General features: G+C 38.8%; 1 pseudogene; it reads left to right on the top strand.

Moving 5' to 3' along the window:
- Nucleotides 1–251: 251 nt before the first annotated feature.
- Nucleotides 252–738, top strand: LOC144375654 (nucleophosmin pseudogene; annotated as a pseudogene).
- The last annotated feature ends 10,193 nt before the right edge of the window (nt 739–10,931 follow it).

Here is a 10,931-nt window from a genome sequence, read left to right as displayed (position 1 = left end):
GAAATGCAGATGTTAAAAAACAAAATTTACTGTGAATACCCAGGCTCTGTAGGGAAAGCAGAGCTTGCTGGAGGTTATATGAGTTCCTTCCTTCTACATACTGCTTCTTCTCTTTTCCCTGCCTCTTTTGCTATCTGCTTTCTTCCCATGTCTGTATTTTTCTCAACCTCACTCTCCTCTGTCCCATTACCTCTAACCTTTCAAACTTGCCCTCTTAAAGACTGAGATCCATTTGCATTCAATACCCCACAATGAGAGATTCAGTCAATACAGATATGAGCCCTAGAGCCCCAGAATTACCTTTTTGGTTGATAAATAGAGACTGACAAAGATGATCACTTTCAGGTGGATAATGATGAAAATGAACACAAGTAATTTTTAAGAATGGTCTTTTGATGGGTGGTGCGAAGAATGAACTGCACCTTGCTGAAACAGACAATGGATTATGAAGGCTGTCCCAGTAAGGCAATGGTGGCAGTTTTGAAAAATGTCTGTGCAGTAAATAATTTCCCTTGGGGACTTGAAAATTATACCATGTATAGTCTTGATATGAAGTGTGGTTCCTGGTCTGTGCACACTGTGGAGGAAGATCCCAGGTCAGAAGCATAGAAGGATGTCAAGCTCTTTAGTGAATCTGAAAAGCAGTTGGACCCTAGAAGCAGTAGTAAGGTTCAACAGAAAGCAGTAAAACTTGCTGCTGCTAAAGATGATGATTTTGTTGATGAAGAAACTAAATAAAAGCACTAGTGAGGAAACCTCTTTGTGACTCTCCAGCTAAAAATGCACAACAATGACATAAGAACAGGGAAGATGAAAAACCACTGACACCTAGATCAAGATGTCAAGAATCCTCCAGAACACAGGGAAAAAACTCCTGAAAAACCAAAGACCCACTTCTGCCAAAGCAAAAAAAAAAACAGAAATGAAAGAAAGTACAAAAGAGTCCTTCTCTTCCCAAAATGGAAGCCAAGTTCTTCAATTATGTGGAGAGATGTTTTTGGATGATTGATCTGGAGGCTATTCAAGATCTCTGGTATTGGAGGAAGTTACTTTAAGCAAACAGTTTACCAGTTTGTCAAAAGTTTCTGTCTTAAATATCTAGATACATATGATCTACTAAATTGAATCAGGAGGGCATAGAAAATTTGAATGTACCAATTTCAAACAATGATATTGAAGACACCATCAAAATGCTATCAACAAAGAAAAGCCTAGGACCAGATAGCTTCTCAGCCAAGATATACCAGAACTTCAAAGAAGAACTTACACCAAATTATTTCATGAAGTAAGAAAGAAGAGGGATCTTCCAAACTCATTCTGTGAATCTAATATCATCTTGATACCAAAACCAGACAAAGACACTTCAAGGGAAGAAAATTTCAGATAAATATACCTGATGAACATAGATGTAAAAATTCTTAATAAAATAATTGTAAGTAGCATATCAAAAAATATTAAAAAGATACTGCATCATGATCAAATTGGGTTGATTCTAGTGCTGCAAGGTTGTTTCAACAGATGGAAATCAATAAATGTAATTCAATAAACCTAAAGACTAGAATTATATGATTCTGTGAGTACATGCAGAAAAAGCATTTGACAAAAATCAGCATCCATTTGTGCTCAAAACAGGATAAAAATAGGGATAATAGGAACATACCTTACCATTGTAAAAACTATCCATGCTAAACCCAAGCCAACATCATTCTAAATGGGGAAAAAATGAAAGCATTCACTCTAAAAACTGAAAAAATACAGGGATGTCCTCTTTTTCCTACTCCAATTCAACATAGTTCTTGAAACTCTAGCCAAAGCAATTAGACAAAAGAAAGAAATTAAAGGAACATAAATAGGAAAAGAAGAGCTCAAACTATTCCTATTTGCCAAGACATGATTCTACATTTAGAAGACCCAAAAACTCCACCAAAAAGCAGCTAAAAGTCATAAATGAATTCAGCAAAGTAAGAGGGTTTAACATTAACACCCATAAATCAATTTCATTCCTACACACCAATGATGAATCAGCTGAAAGAGAATTTAGGAAAACTATTCTTTTCACAATAACCTAAGAAAAAAAACCTTGGGAATCAATCTAACAAAGAGGTAAAAGTCCTCCACAATGAAAACTATAGAATACTAAAGAAAAAAACTGAAGACGACCTTAGAAAATGGAAAAAAATCTTCCATGTTCTTGGATAGGCAGAATTAATATTGTCAAAACAGCCATGCTACCAAAAGTTTTATACAGATTTAATGCAAGTCCTATTAAAATTCCAATGACATTCTTCATAGATATAGAAGAAGCAGCATAAAACTCAGTTGGAAAAATAAGAGGCCCAGAGTAGCCAAAGCAATCATTAGTGAGAAAAGTGAAGCAGGAGGCATCACAATACCAGACCTTGTATTGTACTACAAAGCTGTAGTAATGAAAACAGCATGGTATTGGCATAAAAACATTTATGAAGAACAGTCCAGTATGAAGGGAATATATAGAACAGAATAGAAGAGACAAACAAATAGAAGAGACAAACCCACATATATACAGTTGTCTCATACAAGATAGAGGCACCATGAACGTAAATTAGAGAAAAGACAGCCTCTTCAACAAATGGTGCTGGGAAAACTAGAAATCCATACATAGCAGAATGAAATTGACCCCCTATCTCTCACATTGCAAAAAACAAAACTCAAAGTGAATCAAGGACCTTGATAGTAGAGCAAAGACTCTATGCCTAGTAGAAAAAAATGTAGGCCCAACTCTCATCATGTCAGCTTAGGAACCAAATTCTTCAAGAAGACTCCTAAAGCACAAGAAATAAAATCAAGAATCAATAAATGGGATGGCATTAAACTAAAAAGCCTTTTCTCAGCAAAGGCAACAATTAAGAACATGAAGAGAGAGCTTACAGAATGGGAGAAAATATTTGCAACTTGTACCTCAGAGCATCATATTCCAGGATATACAAAGAACTCAAAAAAACTTAAAAAACAAAATCTATAAATGGGCAAAGGAAATGAACAGGCACTTCACAGAAGAAGAAATCCAAATGGTCAAAAACTATATGAAAAAATTTCCAACATCTCTAGCAATTAGAGAAGTGTAAATTAAAACTAAACTTAAAACAAAAAAAAGATGTCCAGTGTTTCATTTAGGTTTTTGAAATTCATCACATCAATAGACTTAAAGAATAGAATCAGGAAAAGGCCAGGAAATATATTCTTTCTTAGAGTTTTCTGAAGGAATACAGCCTTACAAAGAAATGATTATTGATTATAACCCTGTGAGAGTTTGGTGTTTACATCTTCAGAACAATGAAAGAATATATATATGTAATTTATTACAGTAGCAATCAAAATCTGGCACAGTGTGTTTAAATAGGTCACAGAATGAGGGTGGGAAAAACTCAGGTTGAGAAGGTTCAGGAATGTTCCAGCAGGTGGAGGTATTACAATTTTAAATAGATACCTTTACAAATAAAATGGTTTAAGGGGGATATATATATATATATATATATATATATATATATATGACAATTTTAAAAATTAAATAAAGAATAAATGAATAAAGGATTCAAAAGGGGGAGGCATGGAAGGGTGTGTCACCTGAGAACTAGATGTGAGAATGACACAAGTAGATTCCTCAGGGAAGAACAGTCCAGTCTGAAAGGATGGCAGTGCAAAGGCTCTGAGGCTGGAGAATTCTGCAATATGCTGAAGACCAGCGAGTAAACACTGGGGTAGGGACTAAGTGATCAGGTGACAGAGTAGGGAATGGTTGGCTTGACTATAGAGATACCTAGGCCTTTGGTTTTTACTCTGATCATATTCAAGTGACAAATACAAGGGCTATGTGCCTTTTTCAAGTTTCTTCATCTATTTGGTTAGCCAATTCAGCAGAAGGATTGTTATAGCCTGAATATTTGAGTTGTCCTCAAATTTATATGTTGAAAACTAATCAACAATGTCTATTAGGGATTTAGGATAAAGAGAGAGAAATATGGAATCTTAAGGGAAACACCCTCAAGCCACTGAAGTGCAGAATCATGCCACCGAGATGCAGAAGACACAGTTGCAAACCTTGGCCCATGCCCTTGTAAAATGAGAGAAATACACAAGTGCAGAAAAACTTGGGAGAAATTTTGCAGCCCCACCCTGGATCCACCTCCACTCCAGCTTCTAGTACAGCTCATCTCTAAATATTGGGCCCCCAGCCCAAGTCAGGGCTGCTCCTCACTCAAGTCAGCTGCGTTCTCCCTTGGATGTGTATATACCTTCCTAAATAAAGCCCAGTCTATGTCTTTGTCTGGCTCATGCTGAAATTCTTCTCTGATGCATATGCCAAGGACCCAGCTAGTCCTGAGCTGAGTCAGCATGCTTCTGGAAATCCTCAGACCCCTTCTCCAGAAACTTCTTCTCCTGTGACAAAGTCATTGGTTGGTAGTTAGGTTGTTTGGAGTGGTGACTGAAGTATGGGTCTTGAACTGTCCTGTGACAGAGGTGATGCCTCTCTTGGGAACTCTCAGGGAGAAGGTGCTATTAAGATAGCCCAGTTGCTGTGGTGACACCCTGCTAAATAGGAGGTTGTTAGCCACAGAGTTATCCAGTTCTTGACCTTGAGGTTCAGATGCCAGCTGTTCAGGGGTAGAAAGTTATGGGTGCAAGCTAATTATCATAATTGGGCTGCTTATAGTTATGATCTTGATTCTGCTTGCTTTAAAGAAACTTTCTCACAAAACTCTTTTAATGATAAAACATATAATAAATGTGCTGAGCTGACTCTTGGTCACTGCACTCCACCAGAGTGTAATATCTACCAGGTCCCAGCTTTTTCTCTCCCTCTGTGTCTGTCTTTTTTTATGGTGCGAAGTATGAAATCCAGGACCTGTGCATGCAATGCAAGCACTCTACCATCTATTTGTCCTTTCTAATCCCCTATTGCCCCTCGTCTGGTTTCCTGAATTAACTGCAGTGCAGGTCACAGCATTAGGCCATGAAGATGGAGTCCCTTAAGAATAAAATTAGTTTGTTTTTAAACGAGAAGGTAGGGGTTGGGGTTGTGGCTCAGTGGTAAAATGCTTGCCTTGCACATGTGAAGCACTGGGTTTGATCCTCAGCACCAAATAAAAATAAATAATTAAATTAAAGTTATTATATTTATCTACAAGTAAAATATATATATATATATATATATATAAAGAAAAAGTTGCTGTAGGGATTCCCCTTTCCCACTTTTGCCAAGAATGAGTTCTGTGTAGTCAAATAATGATGAGACCTATGAATGGGGCAACTCCAAAGTGCACCAAGGCCAGAGTGCACCTTCTGGGATGGGATGCTAGTTTTCCTAGAAGATTGTGCACTCGCTCCATTTCCAGGCCACTTCCAAGATGGGTGTGGGGAATGGGAATGGGTCATGTTAACATGCCATAAATCTCACTGTTCTTATTGAAATTTTGCCATTTTTCTTGAATTAATGCTCTTCACGTTGGTGTAAGTTTTGGTTGATTTTCAGAGGCCTGACGAAGCTGATTGTTGAAAACATTTGTACCTATTCTCAATAGTTCTATGAGGAACAAATTTTTAGGCATCCTCACTATACCATTCCAGAAGGCCTGGACTTAGACCAGGATAAAAAGCTTCTGCACAGCAAAGGAAATAATGTTCAATGTGAAGAGACACTGTACTGAATGGAAGAAGATGTGTGTAAATGGCACATCTGATGAGAGGTTAATATCCAGACTACATAAGGAACTACAAAAAATAACAACTCAACAACCTGATTAAAAAATGGAGAAAAATCTGAACAGACATTTCTCAGAAGAGACGCACAAATAGCAAACAGGCATATGCAAAAGTACTCAGTACCAAAAATTGTCTTTGAAATGCAGATCATAACTACAATGAGATATCATTTCCCTCCACTAAGAATGGTCATTACTAAATACACAAAAGATAATAAGTGCTGGCTTGGAACCCTTATATGCTATTGGTGGGAATGTCAGTTCATAGAGCCACTAGGAAAAGCAGTATGGAGTCCTCAAAAAAATTAAGAAATAACACCAGGATATGATCCAGGAATTCTTCTACTGGGTATTAGCCAAAGGAAATAAATATAGTCTATCAAAGACACCTGCACTCCCATGTTTATTGTAGCACTATTCACAAAGGTGAAAGACACCTGCACTCCCATGTTTATTGTAGCACTATTCACAAAGGCCAAAGAACAGAAACAATCTACTGATGAACAGATAATGGCCATGTGATACAAAACACACACTGGAATACTATTCATCCATAAAATGGACAAAATACTGTCATCTTCAATACAATTGAGGAAAATGGTGATCATTATGTTAAGGAAGTAAGTCAGGCACAGGAAGACTACTACCATATAATCTCACTTGGAGATAGAATCTGAAAGAGTTGATCCCAAAAGTTGAGAATTGAGAATGGTTCCAGAGAATGTATATGGTAATTGAAAAAGGAAGGCTGGGGAAAGGTTGACTGATGGATCCTAAGTTATAGATACAGTTATAACGAAATTTGGTGAGCCAAGTGAGATTGGTGTACTGATCATTACCTGAAAGTATCATCAAGATTGGGTGAAAAAACTTTTGCTGAGATTTCAGGAGACTCATACTTTTTTGGAAGCTGGGCAACCCCTTTTAATGAAAGTGATTTTTGCCAGTCTCTGCATTGTTCTACATCAATATGAAACAAACCATTGAGATAGAACTTGGAAATACTTTATTTTGCCAAGTTTCAAAGACCTAGCACAAACTTTATTTGATTTAAAGTTCCAACTACATTTATCCATATTGGAGAAAAGAGAGTGAAAACTCTAAATGAAAACGATTACTGCAAACGAACTGTTTAACCAAGAAGAACGAAATTTGGTGAGCCAAGTAGGATTGGTGTACTGATCATTACCTGAAAATATTATCAAGATTGGGTGAAAAAACATTTGGTGAGATTTCAGGAGACTCGTAGTTTTTTAAAAGCTTGCCAACCCCTTTTAATGAAAGTGACTTTCGCCAGTCTCTGCTTTGGGCTACATGAATAGAAAACAAACCATAGAGATAGAACTTGGAACTACTTCATTGTGCCAAGTTTCAAGGAGCTAGCACAAACCGTGTTTGATTTAGAGTTCCAACTACATGTATCCATATAAGAGAAAAAAGAGTGAAACCTTAAAATGAAAACGGTTACTGCAAACGAAGGGTTTAATCTAGAGGAACGAAATTTGGTGAGCCAAGTGGGATTGTTGTACTGATCATTACCTGAAATTATCATCAAGACTGGGTGAAAAACCATTTGCTGAGATTTCAGGAGACTCGTAGTTTTTTGGAAGCTGGGCAACCCCTTTTAATGAAAGTGATTTTCGCCAGTCTCTTCTTTGGGCTACATCAATAGGAAACGAACCATAGAGATAGAACTTGGAACGACTTTATTTCCCAAGTTTCAAAGAGCTAGAACAAACTGTGTTTGATTTAGAGTTCAAAATACATGTATCTATATAGGAGAAATCAGAGTGAAAACTCAAAATTAAAACGGTTACTGCAAATGAACGGTTTAACCTTGAGGAACAAAATTTGGTGAGCCAAGTGGGTTTGGTGTACTGATCATTACCTGAAAGTATCATCAAGATTGGGTGAAAAAACTTTTGCTGAGATTTCATGAGACTCATAGTTTTTTGGAAGCTTACCAACGCCTTTCAATGAAAGTGTCTTTCGCCAGTGTCTGCTTTGGGCTACATCAAAAGGAAACAAACCATAGAGATAGTACTTGGAACTACTTCATTGTGCCAAGTTTCAAGGAGCTAGCACAAACCGTGTTTGATTTAGAGTTCCAACTACATGTATCCATATAGAAGAAAACAGAGTGAAACCTCAAAATAAAAACGGTTACAGCAAACGAACGGTTTGACCCAGAAGAACAAAATTTGGTGAGCCAAGTTGGATTGTTGTAGTGATCATTACCTGAAAGTATAGTCAAGCCTGGGTGAAAAAACATTTGCTGAGATTTCAGGAGATTCCTAGTTTTTGGAAGCAGGGCAACCCCTTTCAATGAAAGTGATTTTCACCAGTCTCTGTTTTGGGCTACATCAATAGGAAAAAAACCATAAAAATATAACTTGGAACTACTTTATTTTGCCAAGTATCAAAGAGGTAGTACAAACCGTGTTTGATTTATAGTTCCAACTACATGTGTCCATATAGGAAATAACAGAGTGAAACCTCAAAATGAAAACGGTTACTACAAATGAAAGGTTTGACCTAGAAGAATGAAATTTGGTGAGCCAAGTGGAATTGGTGAACTGACCATTACCTGAAAGTATCATCAAGATTTGGTGAAAAAACATTTGCTGAGATTTCAGAAGACTCATAGTTCTTTAAAAGCTTGGCAACCCCTTTCAATGAATGTGATTTTCACCAGTCTCTGCTTTGGGCTATGCTAGGAGCCACTGCAAAAGTATTACATTCATATGGAAATTGGGCTCCTACTGTTCACTTAGGCCCATTTGGGGACTCAAGTTACAAGACTCCAGGAGAGTTCCCATTGTTTGGGGAAGGATGGTAGGAGGGTGTTCCGGGGGAAGTGGAGCCCCCCCGTGTCCGGTAGGGACACACGTGTGTGTGTGTGTGTGGACCGGCTTGTTAGGGGGACGCACACGGCCTCTCACAAAATAAAACTTTGTTTTAGTTCCATCTGGCTTGTGTCTTTGTGCTCAGCCGGGTTGCAGGATCGCAAGCCGGCGTGCACTGACAGCGACCCGCGAAAGCGCCCTGCAGGAAGGCGGCAGGTGAAAACAGCAGCGGGCAGAAGCGGAGCCAAGGCTCACGCGGCCCCCGCCGTCCAGCCTGCAGCATTTTGGTGGCCCTTGTACGGGGAACGCCCAAAATTTATAGGTGAGTGATATCGCTCGCCCCTAAGGAAAGGCGACAGAATGGGTATTTTTGTTTTGATTTATTCTGCTTTTATTTCAGGCTCTCTAGCCTTACAATTTTTTCAGGCGAATTGGGAAAAATGGTTGGCTCAAGGTTTTAAGTTATTCGGCCCTGAGAAAGAAAAAATTGATATAATCATTTTTCTCCTCTCCGTTTCTGTTTCATTCTGTTTTGGCTTTCTTCTATCCTACCTTATTGGGTTACGTTACCTTTATAGTAGATTAGAATCTAGTAAAAAACAAACCGAAAGACTGTTAAGTAAATTGTTAGAGGTCCAGGCTATGGCAGAAAACTTATTAGGTCAAGCAAAACAAAAGGTCCCTCAAGCTAGTCAGACAGAAGAAAATTTGAAGAAGGCAAGCTTAGGGAAAAAAACGGCCCTCAGATAGGGAGGCTAGTACTAACTCCGTTCCATCACCAGAGGGCGTAATTCAACCAACAGCTTCACCTGTAGCTGAGCAGCCCTCAGTTTCCATAGGTGATGAACGGAATCCTGAGGCAGGACCCCAAAAGTTAGCATGCCCTGTAGTTGAGCGGGGAGAAGAAAGGGAACGAGTTTACCATGCCTTAGATTTCAAAATAGTAAAGCAATTAAAGGAAGCTGTACAAACCTACGGGCCTGCGGCTCCCTTTACAGTTAGAATGGTCGAATCTATTACCAGCTGGGACTTAACACCAGAAGATTGGGCTAGCGTGTGTCACTCTGTGCTAAATGGAGGACAATATTTATTATGGAAAATTGCCAATGAGGAATTTTCCAGGGAGACAGCTAGGCGAAATGCAGCAGCAGGTTATCCTGAAAGAGATACTCAAATGCTATTGGGGAAAGGACCTTATGAGGGTCAGAGGCAACAGATTAGATATGATCCTGGCGTATACGCTCAGATCACTATAAATGCAATTAAGGCATGGAAAACTTTGAAGGGACAAGGGGATTTACAAGGTCAACTATCTAAGATAACACAAGGAGTTAATGAGCCCTACGCTGACTTTGTAGCTAGACTTATTGAAACAGCCTCTAAGACATTTGAAAATACAGAACAGGCAATGCCATTTATAAAACAACTGGCTTATGACCAAGCAAATCGTTGCTGCAAAGAGGTCATTAGACCGTGGAAACATGAAGATTTAAACAGATATATTAAATTATGTAGCGACATTGATGAACAAGGACAAGTCATGGCAGCTGAAGTAAAACAGGCTTTAGATACCAAGCCAAAAACATGCTATAATTGCAATCAGAAAGGACATTTTAAAAGAAATTGCCCCATAGGAGGAGGGTTTAACAAAGCTAGGTATCAAAGGAGTAGAATCCCGGGTATTTGCCCACGATGCCATAGAGGGAGACATTGGGCTAATGAATGCCGTTCTCAAACCACCATAGAGGGTATTCCGTTATCAAAAAATGGACAAAGACCAAGTGTCTACCTACAATATCGTGGAGAAAGGTATCAGGCCCCGTTGCCAAAAAACGAATTGGAGGGCCCAATGCCCCGGGGCCCAAAGCCACAAATATACGGGGCAATGGAGGAACCCAGCAGCACCATCAAGGTAGTGCCCAGGACGCATTATCCATCAGATCCCTCATCAGACAAACTAGAGGGAGCGCAGGGTTGGACATCTGTGCCTCTGCCAGAGCAGTATTAACTCCAGAGATGGGAGTTCAAATCATTCCCACAGGAATAAAAGGACCTCTTTTCCAAGGAACAGTAGGCTTATTATTAGGACGCAGTTCTTCTACACTAAAAGGACTTATGATAAGTCCTGGGGTAATTGATCCCGATTATGAGGGTGAAATAAAAATTATAGCCAGTTCTCCAAGAGGTATATCCGTAATTTCATCAGGAGATAGAATAGCACAGTTATTAATAATACCCAGCCTACATGATGAATTTTCCATTTGTAATGTAGAAAGAGGTTCCAAGGGATTAGGTTCTACAGGTGTAGATTGGGCTATGCTTTCTTTAAATTTAGATTCTCGCCCAA

This window comes from Ictidomys tridecemlineatus, chromosome 3 (assembly GCF_052094955.1).
Source record: "Ictidomys tridecemlineatus isolate mIctTri1 chromosome 3, mIctTri1.hap1, whole genome shotgun sequence".
NCBI lineage: Eukaryota > Metazoa > Chordata > Mammalia > Rodentia > Sciuridae > Ictidomys > Ictidomys tridecemlineatus.
Note: the sequence above shows the minus strand (reverse complement) of the source record. Positions and strands in the feature narration are given on the sequence as shown.